This window comes from Schistocerca cancellata, chromosome 3, assembly GCF_023864275.1.
Source record: "Schistocerca cancellata isolate TAMUIC-IGC-003103 chromosome 3, iqSchCanc2.1, whole genome shotgun sequence".
Lineage (NCBI taxonomy): Eukaryota > Metazoa > Arthropoda > Insecta > Orthoptera > Acrididae > Schistocerca > Schistocerca cancellata.
Window position 1 is genome coordinate 555,495,686 of NC_064628.1, and position 12,251 is coordinate 555,507,936.

A 12,251-nucleotide genomic window follows, 5' to 3' on the forward strand; every position below is an offset into this window, starting at 1 on the left:
GAGAGAAGAATCAAAAGAATGTGCATCAACAAATTGTACCATAAAGTTGTACACTGGAGAGTAGCTACAAATGAAACAGTCTACAAAGAAATAGAACCAGTAATGAGTACAATCAGGAACATTTCATTTTTCGGACATCTAATCAAAACACCAGAGAACAGGATCATCATGAAAATAATAGAAGAATTGTGGAATAGTAAGTGCAACATTAAGTGGATTACAGAAATCAAGGAAGGTATGGATGAGCTACAGATTACACTGGAAGACCTAAGAAACAAAACTGACAAAATCAGGAAACTCACAGACGAACAAACCAGACTGCAAATGAGAATCAACAAACTGACAATAGGAAGGGTGATTTCCGATGAAGAAAGAAGGATGAGATCCAAGACAATGAAGAAGTACTGGGCTGACAGGATACTGAAAAATTCTTTGTATAAAGTTGGCTAGAGTGGTCCAATGAAGGTCATAAAATGTATATAATAATAATAACAATTGTCACCCTGTATTAAGACAGAACACAAGTTCAGAAACATTGACACAAGCAGACTTAGTAATGATCAACGCATATAATGGTGTGCTTTTGAATTAATACCTAAATATCATTCACTTTTAACTGTAACTGCATATAGATCTCCATTTGAAAATTTTGAATTGTGTATGAAGAACCTGGATTCCTTACTATGCCATTTGTCAGACAGTAGCAAGAGGTTAATAGCCATTGGTGACTTCAGTGTGATAGGAAAAAGATCTGGAAACCTTATTTGGATCCTACAATTTGATCTCAATAATTAACTTTTAATTGATAATGTCTTCTTTGGTAAAGCTCAAAGCAAGGAACTAACAGTTTACCCAGTAACAAATGCACTCTCTGATCATGATCCACTATTAGTTAGCATAAATAATATAGTGCCCTTACAGTATAGATACTCCTCAGTTAAAGTTGGTTAGAATAAATTAATGACTTGAGGACAAATGTTTTTAAGAATAGTTTACAAAAGGTAAATGGAAATGAGCATTTGGCGTCATCGGCCGGGAGGCCCCTTATGGGGCAGGTCCGGCCACCTTGGTGCAGGTCTTATTACATTCAACACCACATTGGGCGACCTGCGCACCAGATGGGGATGAAATGATGATGAAGACAGCACAACACCCAGTCCCTGAGCGGAGAAAATCCTTGACCCAGCCAGGAATCGAACCTGGGCCCATAGGACAGCAATCCGTCATGCTGACCACTCAACTATCAGGGTGGACATTTACAAAAGGTGACCTGGGTTGAAATTTATAAAGAACCAAACCAATTACTAACATAAAATTTAGTCTGTCCTAAGATAAATTCATATCATTATTTGAAAATAGCTTTTCATATGAGCTGATCAGAAAGAACATTAAACAGGTATGTAAAAAACCATGGATCACTGGAGGGATTAAAGAATTTATTGAAAAGAAAAGGGAAGTGTATCTATCAGAGAACAAGTAGAGATTCTGTATTAGTTGCAAACTACAGAAATATTCAGAATTACAAAGAACAGTTATTAAAAAACCAAGGAACATGCATATAATGTCACAAATTAGTACTTCTGACAACAGACTTAAGTGTTTATGGAATGTGGTGAAACAAGAGTGAGAACAACAAGCCACGGAGTAGGGTAACACCACTTTAAACCGAATGGAAGGTCTAATGATGAGTCTCAGGTAGCAAATATACTAAGTAAATAAAGTAGAAAGTGTAAAATCCATCACCACTTCCTCCTTCTGAAATTAAGAAAATTATATATATTCTCAAAAATAAAAGCGCATCTGGATTTGATGATATTTCCAACAGAGCACTTAAGATTTGTCCCCACATAATAAGCCCTGTCTTATCTAAAATATGCAATGCATCACTAACTCAAGGTATTTTTCCATAGAGAATGAAACATGCCATTGTTAAACACTCTGTAAGAAAGTTAATAGGAGAATGTCAGTAACTACTGATCTGTTCACAGCTTACATCATTTTCCAAAATTTTTGAGAAGGTGATGTTTTCTAGACTTGTATCTCACCTGAGCAACAATATTATCTTCAGCAAATCACTGTTTCGATGTGAGAAGAATTGCTCTACCGAGAATGCCATTTACATGTTCACACACCGAATTTTACAAGCATTAAATAATAAAATAGTGCTGGTTGGTATTCTCTGTGACCTATCCAAGGAATCTGACTGAGTGAATCACAATATTCTCATATATAACTGAAGTTTTATGGGACTGTTGACACAGCCAACTCATAGATAATGTCATATCTAACCAAAAGAATGTAGAAAGTTGTACTCAGTAATTCAATAAATGTAGTCCAGAGACTTTAGCCTAACTGGAGAGAAATCATGTATGGCATTCCCCAAAGCTTAATCTTAGGTCCATTGTTGTTCCTCATACATGTAAACAATTTTCTGTGTAATACACAACAACAAGAATCAGTTCTATCACATGAGTATTGTAATCATCCAGGCATTCATCCACCAAAAGAAGAAATGGTAAACAATGTTGTTAGAAGTATCATTGACAGGTTTTCTGTGAGTGGTCTCACCCTTAACTTTAGAAAGACACAACATATTCAGTTCTGCACATGTAGGGGTACTAAATCAATGGTAAGTGTAACAGATGATGAGGAAATAATAAATGTAGTGGAAATTTCAATATTTTTAAGTGTCCATATTGATGAGAACTTAAACTGAAAAAAGGACATTTTGGAATTGTAAAGCAACTTAGCTCAGCCAGATTGGCACTTAGAATCATTGCAAATTTTGGGGAGAAAGAAATCAGTAAGTTACCATAATTTGCATATTTTCATTCAGTAATGTCATATGGAATAAGTTCTTTGGTAATTCATCTTTAAGAAAGAAAGTTTTCATCCATCAAAAATATGCTATAAGAATAATATGTGGAGCTCATCCACAATCATCTAGTTGACATTTATTTAAGGAGTTGGGCATTCTGAATAGTGCTTCAAGTATATTTATTCCCTCTTTAAGTTTGTTGTAAATAATCTACTTCAGTTCAAGAGGAACAATGATGCGCATAATTACAAAACCAGAAGGTAAAATGACATTCATTACTTCACATTAATATTGTCTTTAGCACAAAAGGGGTGCACAATGATGGAACTAAAAGTTTTGATAACCTACTCAGTGATGTAAAATGTCTGCCAGGCAGCAAAGTAATATTAGAAAACAAACTGAAAAAGTTGCTCCTTGATGACTCCTATTCCCATGAAGAATTTATGTTGTAATGTTTAAAGGTGGTGGATAAGAATTATTAACTCACATCTAAACTTATATATGTTCAGCACATAGCCATTTGTACAAATTAATTTGCAATAAGAATGTAAAATGACTCTTCCAGATAATTATGATTTATCATGTAATTGATGGATGGAACATTAAAATAACTAACTGTGATGCCTCACTAAATTCTAAAATTTCAAGAGCCCCACAATCTTCACTAGCAGATGACTCTTCCCTTGGAGTCATACCTAGATGCACTCCAAAACACTATTGCAATAGTTGACTCCTACCAACAAAAATCTCTTCCTACACACTACCACAATCTGCCTGTTGGAGCCTCTACCAAGAATTCCCATCCACATGTGAGGGAGGCATTCTTTGGCATGTGCTAGTAGTGAACCAGTCAATGAAGTATCCATGCGAATGCTCTTCCTTTTGTTTGTGAACCAGACCTTTCATTTGCAAACCAGTGCTTTAGTTTATGAAACTGTTTTTCTTTGTGGACAGTTTCCAGAATCCATTAATTCTGTGTACAGCAACACACGTAAACATCCTGTATGTGGTATCACTTTGTGCCAACACTGAGTATCCATGTGGATCATGCTGTTCAATTCTCACTTTTGAATCTTCTTTCACATACAATGGTGCAATGGTGCCTAATAAATGGTTCTTTTACTTTTATTCATCATTTCCCTCAGGCTCTGTGAGGGACTAAGTTTTAGTGTTTATGTTGCTCTTGAACTTGTGTTAATCTCAACGAATGCTCCACCTGCAAACATAATATGTGTTTGTTTTTGTGCCAGAACTGATGCTGTGCAAATCATGCCTCAAATTTCTGTAAAGTCCTAATTTACCCATTATGTTTTTGTTAAATAATGTATAGTAGTTTTGTCCATCCCAATAAATTGCTTAAAAAATAATCAGTTTTATAAAATACGATATAAATGAATAAATAAAAGAAATCTGCTCACCATGTGCCAGCAGGAGAACACACGTATAAAGGTACTGAATTTTACAAGCTTTGTTAGCCAGTGTCTCCTTCTTCTGGCAGAAGGGTTGAGGGAAAGGAAGAGCAGTGAAGGAGAAGAACTGGTGACATGTAGGAAATGGGTAGAGTTTGGAAAAGTTGCCGAGAACACCAGGTCAGGAGGGTCTTACTGTATGTGATCCCGTCCGGTAAGTCTCCCCTGACTTGGAGTTCTGGATAACTTTTTCAAACTCTCCCCATTTCCTAGATCTCACCAATTCTTTTCTTTCATCATTTTTCCTTTCCATTCAATGTTTTTTTCCAGAAGAAGGAGCCGCAGGCTCTGAAGGCTTGCAAATTTCAGTACCTGATAAATAGCTTGTGTTGTCAAAAAATTGTCTCCTCACCGTTTCATTGCTTCACTGGTACATACATTTCATATTGCTTCCAAACTTCTCCTTTTGTTTCCCTTAATATCCACTGCTGAATAGATGTGATGTGGACTGTGCAGTGAAATACTGATGCTGCTGCTAGCGTTACTACACTGGTGATCTGGACTTAGAGTGCCTCCCTTCTACCATCCCCATTCCTCACATTCCACAAAGTTTGCCTTCCCCGTTAAGCTACCCTTTGTACACCTCAGTGTTGCACCACAAACTGTGCTTGGTGTTTATTCACAGATTCCACCCTGCACCTTCACTCTCACAAATGCCAAGTGTACATTTTTTCCTCCCTCTCTCAAATTCAGATTCATCCCACACCCATGCCTAAGATGTAGCCTATGTTGGGAAGTGGTCCCACTGAACAGAGCCTCGAAATGTCATCCACAATGTAGAGTGTTTTATCATGTCTGGCCTCTGCACCTAACCTGTCTGACCCATTGGCACAGGTGGCTGGTTTAAAACAGATTCTTCCCCAGTTTTCACAACTCGTGAACACTGATATGCCTCAGGCACAAATCCCATCACTGGCCCATCAGTCAATCAGAGCTTCTGTCCATCTCCCTGTGTTTGACACCTGTGACTTGAACCTATGGTTTCTTTGTACTGATGTGCTCTTCACGATGTCCAGAATTACAAGTAACATAATAAAGTTTGCTCTTACTATTGTTAAATGCCTACCCACAGTCAGGATGGAGGCTCATGATGTCACCACCAACTGTCCACAGTCTGACAGCCACTCAGCCACTGTAAATTAAAAGAGCACATAATCATGCAATTAGCATAATCAGAAATGCAGCTCTCCAGGGCACCATTTTCTTTGGAGGAGTGTTCCAAAATCAGGCCCACCCAGCTCCTGCAACACATCCCTGCTGTAGCTGAATCCCACATCTTGCTGGACAAACTTTTGTTCCACAACTGGAATACTTGCCTGACATAATCTGTACAGTGCTCACTGTGCAGGACTATGCAAATATTGCCACTGCTGCCATTATAGCAGCACCGTACTCATGACTCTTGAACGAAGCCAGCCTCAGCTACCAACCAGTCCCCTTACTCCAGACCCTCTGGTTCACTGCCACGCTTATGCTCTTTAGGCAGAAAATTGCAGGTTTTTGCAGGCAGAATTTGAGACCTACATTGCCATTGGGATCCTCTGCCCACACAAGCACTTAAGAAAGATGAGACCTGGTGCCTTTGCAGTGATTATTGGTGGCTCAATGTGGGAACCATTCCCAACCATTATCCTGCCCCACTGTTACACAGTTACAGTGGTGACATTTCCAGTCCCACCATTTTTAGTGAGGTAAACAAGGTGAAAGCTTTCACATAGGTCCTTGTAACACCAAGAGACAAGAAGATAATTATAATTATAACATCTTTTAGCCTTTCTGAAAGGATCTTTGGCTTCCGTAACCCTGTGCAAACCTGGCAACGTTTATAGACAATGTCCAATGCAGTGCACTGGATTGTTTTACCAACCTTGATAATAATTTTATCTATTACTGGGAAATGACCAAACACCATGAGCACCTCAGTGAGATTTTTGCCTTCCCGGGGCGAGCAGGGGTCATTTTAAACCTAGAAAAATCGATTTTTGAGGTAGCTGAGATTGAATCTTTGGGACACACCATTTTCACTTCCAGCTCACAACCTCTGCCCAAAAAGACCACATGATATCTGAATTTCCAAATCCCATGATGGATAAGGACCTTCAAAGATTCCTAGGCATGGCTAATTTTTCCTTAGAAGGTCAGCCTCCATCCAGGAACATTTCATTGCTGCACCGCAAGGCAACCAAGTGAAGGGTAACAAATCCACACCACGTATGCCACCTGTGATGACCAGTTATGAGAGCACTAAGGGCAACTTCACCAATGTGGTCCTTCTAGCACACTCCCACTTCTCTGCCCCCTACTATCATTGCTGACAGAAGTCAATGTACATTCAATGTTGTTCTTCAACAACATGTCTTGGACACTTGGCAGCCTTCTTTCAGGATAAGTTGTCAGAGACCCGGCACAAATGAGCTGTGTGCAATTGAGAATTGCTTGCCATCTTTGAGGCAGTGAAGTACTTCTGCCCTTGCATTGATGGAGTCCCTTTCACCATCTGCCTGACCAGGGTTTTGTCAGTAACATGCTGCCCAAGTTTTGCCTCAACAGTTCCACCAGCAGGAGTATGTGACTCAACTCTCTACTGGTATACACTATGTAGCCAGCATCAATAACATTGTGTTAGATTATGAGGCCCTTGCAAAAGCCCACTCCACCAGGCCCACACTAGTTCAGTTATATCAGATCCTGATTTCTGACCTCATTCTTCAGCTCCTAGCACAGACCAGCACATTTGGTGTGATATTCTTTCTGACCCTGTGCACACTGATGGCTCCAAAGGCGACATCCACCTCTACCTTCCCTCCACCTTCTGCAAAAAGTTTACGATTGCCTACATGGCCTGGCATCCATGTATCTGCTGTCCTCATTCAGGAGAATTTGTGTGGCCTGGCATCCAACATGCCTGTTGCACTTGGGCCCACACCTATATCATGTGTCAGTGCAGAAAACTGGACCATCATGTTACGTGCTTGTTGCCTCTTTTCCTCCTGTTGAGCACTAACTCTTCACTTTCACATCTACACCTTAACCCCTCTGCCATCCTTAGACAGCTGCTGCTATATTCTCACAATGATAGACTGGTTGATGTGCAGGCCCGAAGCCATCCCCACCCCATTTGCTGTGGTTTTCATCAACACCTGGGTATTGCATTTTGGTTCCCCCTCTTACCACATTACATCACACCACGGGCACCAATTCACTTCCTGTTAATTCAGAATCCTATCTTAGACTTTCAGACCTTCTTTCATTTTATAAGCAGCTTCCACTGTTGTGTACGACTTTGTACGTAATGGTAAGGAGAGGAGAGACACAGAGTGGTGCAGCAATTGTCCTCATAGAAATGCTGGACAGGAGCAGAAATGATTACCAAACTAGAGAACTCAAAAAACAGAAGATTTACTTAACTTGTATTTCTCCAAGTGAACATTGATGGTAACGGAGCCACAGCTAGGTGGCATCTGTGTAGCTTCAAGTGGTGATGTGGATCTGAGCATGAGAGGCTGAGTCACTGGCATGCCAGTCATCCCATATTGTGGTGGCAAAGGGAGTCCAAAGTACAGAGCATCTGGAGGTGTGGCTCAGTGGGTGCTCACTGATCCCAAGCAACCACTTTTGGCAGATAGAAACTTGCAGTTCCGTTACTATGACTCCCAAGGGGTGGTATCGATGTATGATACCACAACCACCTGGCAGCCAACAGCATGGCGGAATGTTTCTATCATAAATTAAATTCTGCACTTATGTGCTATGACACAAAATGGTCTGCCACCTTACCACTGGTTTGTGGATGGCCTGCAAGGCCAACCTGGAGGTTATGCTGCTGGCTACATATACAAGTAACCCCATCTCTACCAGGTGACTTTATCATCACTACTACATATGTCCCAGCTTATGTCCAGCAGCTCCAAGACTATATGCCCGGCTTTGACTGGCAACTCCACAGTGCCATGGTGACCAGAAGACTTTTGTGCTCCCTCACCTCACATCATGCACTCACGTGATGCTAAGCATATGCCATAATACTCAGGTCCTCGCCTCATTTTACAATGAAACCAGAAAATATTTGCTGTGCACCTCCATGTCTCCCATTCAGTTTTGCCCATCAACATGTTAAAGCCAGCTTACATGCTCATCCTCAACAGCACCTGTACACCACTGACCACTGAGGTCTCCTTTTCCGCCATCGATGCTGTTGATGTCACCACCAACACTGCTGCTGTCCCTGATGCTGCCAGTTCCACCGCCAAGCTGCCCCTGCCAGGACTGCTGAACCAACCATTGGCACCTGGGATCCAGACCTCACTTCCCTTCCCTTTCCCTCCCACTCCCATTTGTCAGCACGTGAAGTCCAGCACTGAGCATACAGCACCCAGTGCCAAGCCTGACATCCTGCCACCACCACCACCACCTGAAAGAGCCACAGGCACCGTCTCCTACAGCAGACCTGTGGCCAACACTTCAACTGCAGAGTCAATGTAATAAACCACCACCATGCCAGCATCTCATTAGAAATTGTAGTATAACCAGGAGTCAAATCTTCTTATATTTAAATATGATTCTTCAAAAGCAGACCATATTCATCATCAAGGAGTAAAGGAAGAGATAATTTTAAAGTAGAATGTTGAGTTGCATTCCTGGGAAAAATTTGCGATATTGTAAAACAAATGAAGACTGCATACATCGATGTTCCAACAACATGATAATCTCTGGTGTTAATGTCATGTTTCATACTCTTTTATAATGAAAGTATCTAACAATAAACTCTTCTTAAGTATGTAAGCATCTGAATAACTCACTTCAAGTGATATCATTAATTGCAAATCATTAGTAATTTTTAAATGTCAGTGTTCATTACAGCAATGAAACACAGTCAGAGATAACATGCTTACTGATAATCAAACTAAAGTGTGACATAATATCACTCTGGTACTGGACATAATTGGCTTGTAAGACACCAGTAAACCTACAAAAGGCACATACAGATCATATGAGTTCCTTAACAAAGCCTATGTGCCGTTAATCATTCCATTCAGTTCGCTTGACATAACTCTCATACACTGAATTCACAACCATTGCAGTATAGTTTGTTGATTCTCATTTAGCTATTAAGTCACTATTACACTGATTAAACAAACATTGTCAATTCATAAAGCCTTGTCAAAGTTCAGTACATGTCTGAATACTGAAGTGAAAAAAATCTGTCAAAATCTTTGCAATATTAACTACCAGAGATATTGCTATACTTCTAATCATATGCAGTTACATAAGGACATTTACTGTCAGTTAATCTTCAGTTTTAACTTCCATTTATTTACTCTGGACTATAAGAGTCTCTATTTAAAGTTGGATGCTTAATCTAACTTGAAACCAAAACTATCAAAATTAATGATCATCATATTGAATAATTCTCACAACTGAGATACCTTAATATATCTTCTGAGAACTTGTTACATGTAATCAGTCACCAACATATACTATTCACAGTCAACATCACATACAACAGTGAACAGAATTCGCCATTACATTCATTGGCAAGATATTTTTAATAATTAAATTCAGTCTCAACAACAACTCCCAGGTCACCTACTGCCTGTTAGCTATTGTGTGGATTTCAACAGCACCTGGTACACCACTGCTGTGCCATCGGAGCAACGTTGGAACACCTTGCCAAACTCAGTTGAAGATCATGAAACAAATACAAAACAAACATTTTTAGAACATCAATACAGATAACGTCTATAGTAAAAAATTATATACCCATTTATATTTGATTGGCTTTACTCAACAGAGCTTATTAGTAACTAAACTAAACTCCTCCCGCACAGGCCATGAAGGCCCAAAGGTACTGACTGGCTGCTGTGTCATCCTCAGCCCACAGGCATCACTGGATGCAAATATGGTGGGGCATGTGGTCAGCACACTGATCTCCCAGCCATATGTCAGTTTCCGAGACTGTGACCGCTACTTCTCAATCAAGGAGCTCCTCAGTTTGCCTCACAAGGGTTGAGTGCACCCTGCATGCCAACAGTGCTCGACAGACCAGATGGTCACCCATCCAAGTGCTAGCCCAGCCTGACAGGGCTTAACTTTGGTGATCTGACGGGAACCGGTGTTACCACTGCAGCAAGGCCGTTGGTGAACCTATCAGTGCTTGCCATAATTTATCAAGTCTTTACTGTCATATATTTGTAACATTAATACTTTTAACAAATCATTGCAAAGAATGAAACAAATTTTGTAATTGTTATATGTACAAGGGGCCATCCAAAATTTTTGGGATTGGTGCTGCCATCTGTTGAAAACCTTACCTTTGGACTAATGGTCACCATCAACCTCAAAGTAGTTCCCATATGCACGTACACACCAGTCCCAGTGCTTCTGCAACTTGTCAAATGTTTTCTGGAAGTCCTGTTCTTTGAGGGTGTTTATCACTGCCAGCGATGCTTCTTGAATCCTCTCTAGAGTGTTGAACCAATGCCCTTTCAACTTGAATTTCAGTTTTGGGAATAGCATGAAGTTGCAAGGTGCCAAATCTGGCAAGTACAGTGTGTGGTGTACAACTGCCCTGTTGTTTTTTGCCAAAAAGGTTCTGGTGAGCAAGGACATGTGACAGGGCATGTTGTCGTGATGCAGCAGCCAGTACCCTTCACGCCAAAGTTCAGGCCGTCATCGTGCACATTTTCACAGAGCCATCCCAAAACATCACAGTAGTATGCAGAATTCTCTGTTTGGTTGGGTGGGACGAATTCTTTGTGCACAATCCCCTTGGTCTCAAAGAAAATTATGATCATGCTCTTCACTTTGCTCTTCACCTGTCTTGCTCTTTTGGGTCTTGGAGAGCCCGGGCTCTTCCACTGAGACAATTGTTGCTTTGTCTCTGGGTCATAATGGTAAATCCAGCTCTCGTCACTGGTGATAACACATGACAAGAAGGTTGGATCATCAGATGCAGTCTGACAAAGGTCCGTGCACACTTCAACACGCTGTGCCTTCTGAACGGCAGTAAAGATCCTCGGCACAAATTTTGTGGCGACACCATTCATGTCCAATTCATCAGTCAATATTCGTTAACATGTCCAATAACCGATACCCACTTCATTAGCTAGGTCTTGAATGGTTCGACGTCGATCCGCACAAACCAATTGTTTAAGGCTATCAGGCATCATCCAACTGGGAACTAATTACATGTGGGATCCCACAAGGTTCCATTTTAGGGCCCCTACTTTTTCTTGTGTATATCAATGACCTTTCATCAGTAACATTACCAGATGGCAAGTTCATTTTGTTTGTTGATGATACAAACATGCAATAAATAGCAAATCAAGTGTAGTCTTAGAAAGATCAGCTAATAAAATATTTGTGGACATTAATCACTGGTTCGTAGCCAATTCATTGTCACTAAACTTTGAAAAAACACACTACATGCAGTTCAGAAGTTGTAAGGGGTGTCCCAAAAGTATATGCCTAACATATGATGACAAGCAGATAGAGGAAGTGGACAGTGTTAAATTCTTGGGATTACAGCTTGATAATAAATTCAACTGGGAAAAGCACACCACAGAACTGCTGAACCATCTTAACAAATCTCCATTTGCAATGCGAATTGTGTCAGACATGGGGGATATAAAAATGAAAAAGCTGGCATGCTATGCTTACTTTCATTCCATAATGCCATATGGGATTATTTTTTGGGGTAATTCATCAAGCCAAGCTAAAGTTTTCCAGGCACAAAAATTTGCAGTAAGAGTTAAATGTGGTGTGAACTCAAGAACATCCTGCAGAAACCTGTTTAGGGAACTAGGGATACTAACTACTGCTTCCCAATACATTTATTCTTTAATGAAATTTGTCATTAAAAATATATCACTTTTTCAAACCAACAGCTCAATTCATGGAATCAATAATAGAAATAAGAATAAACTTCACAAGGATTTAAAGTCACTTAGTCTTGTACAAAAAGG

General features: G+C 40.2%; 1 pseudogene; it reads right to left on the minus strand.

The window, feature by feature from the left end:
- Nucleotides 1-10,309: 10,309 nt before the first annotated feature.
- Nucleotides 10,310-10,427, minus strand: LOC126177929 (5S ribosomal RNA; annotated as a pseudogene).
- Between the last annotated feature and the right edge of the window lie 1,824 nt (nt 10,428-12,251).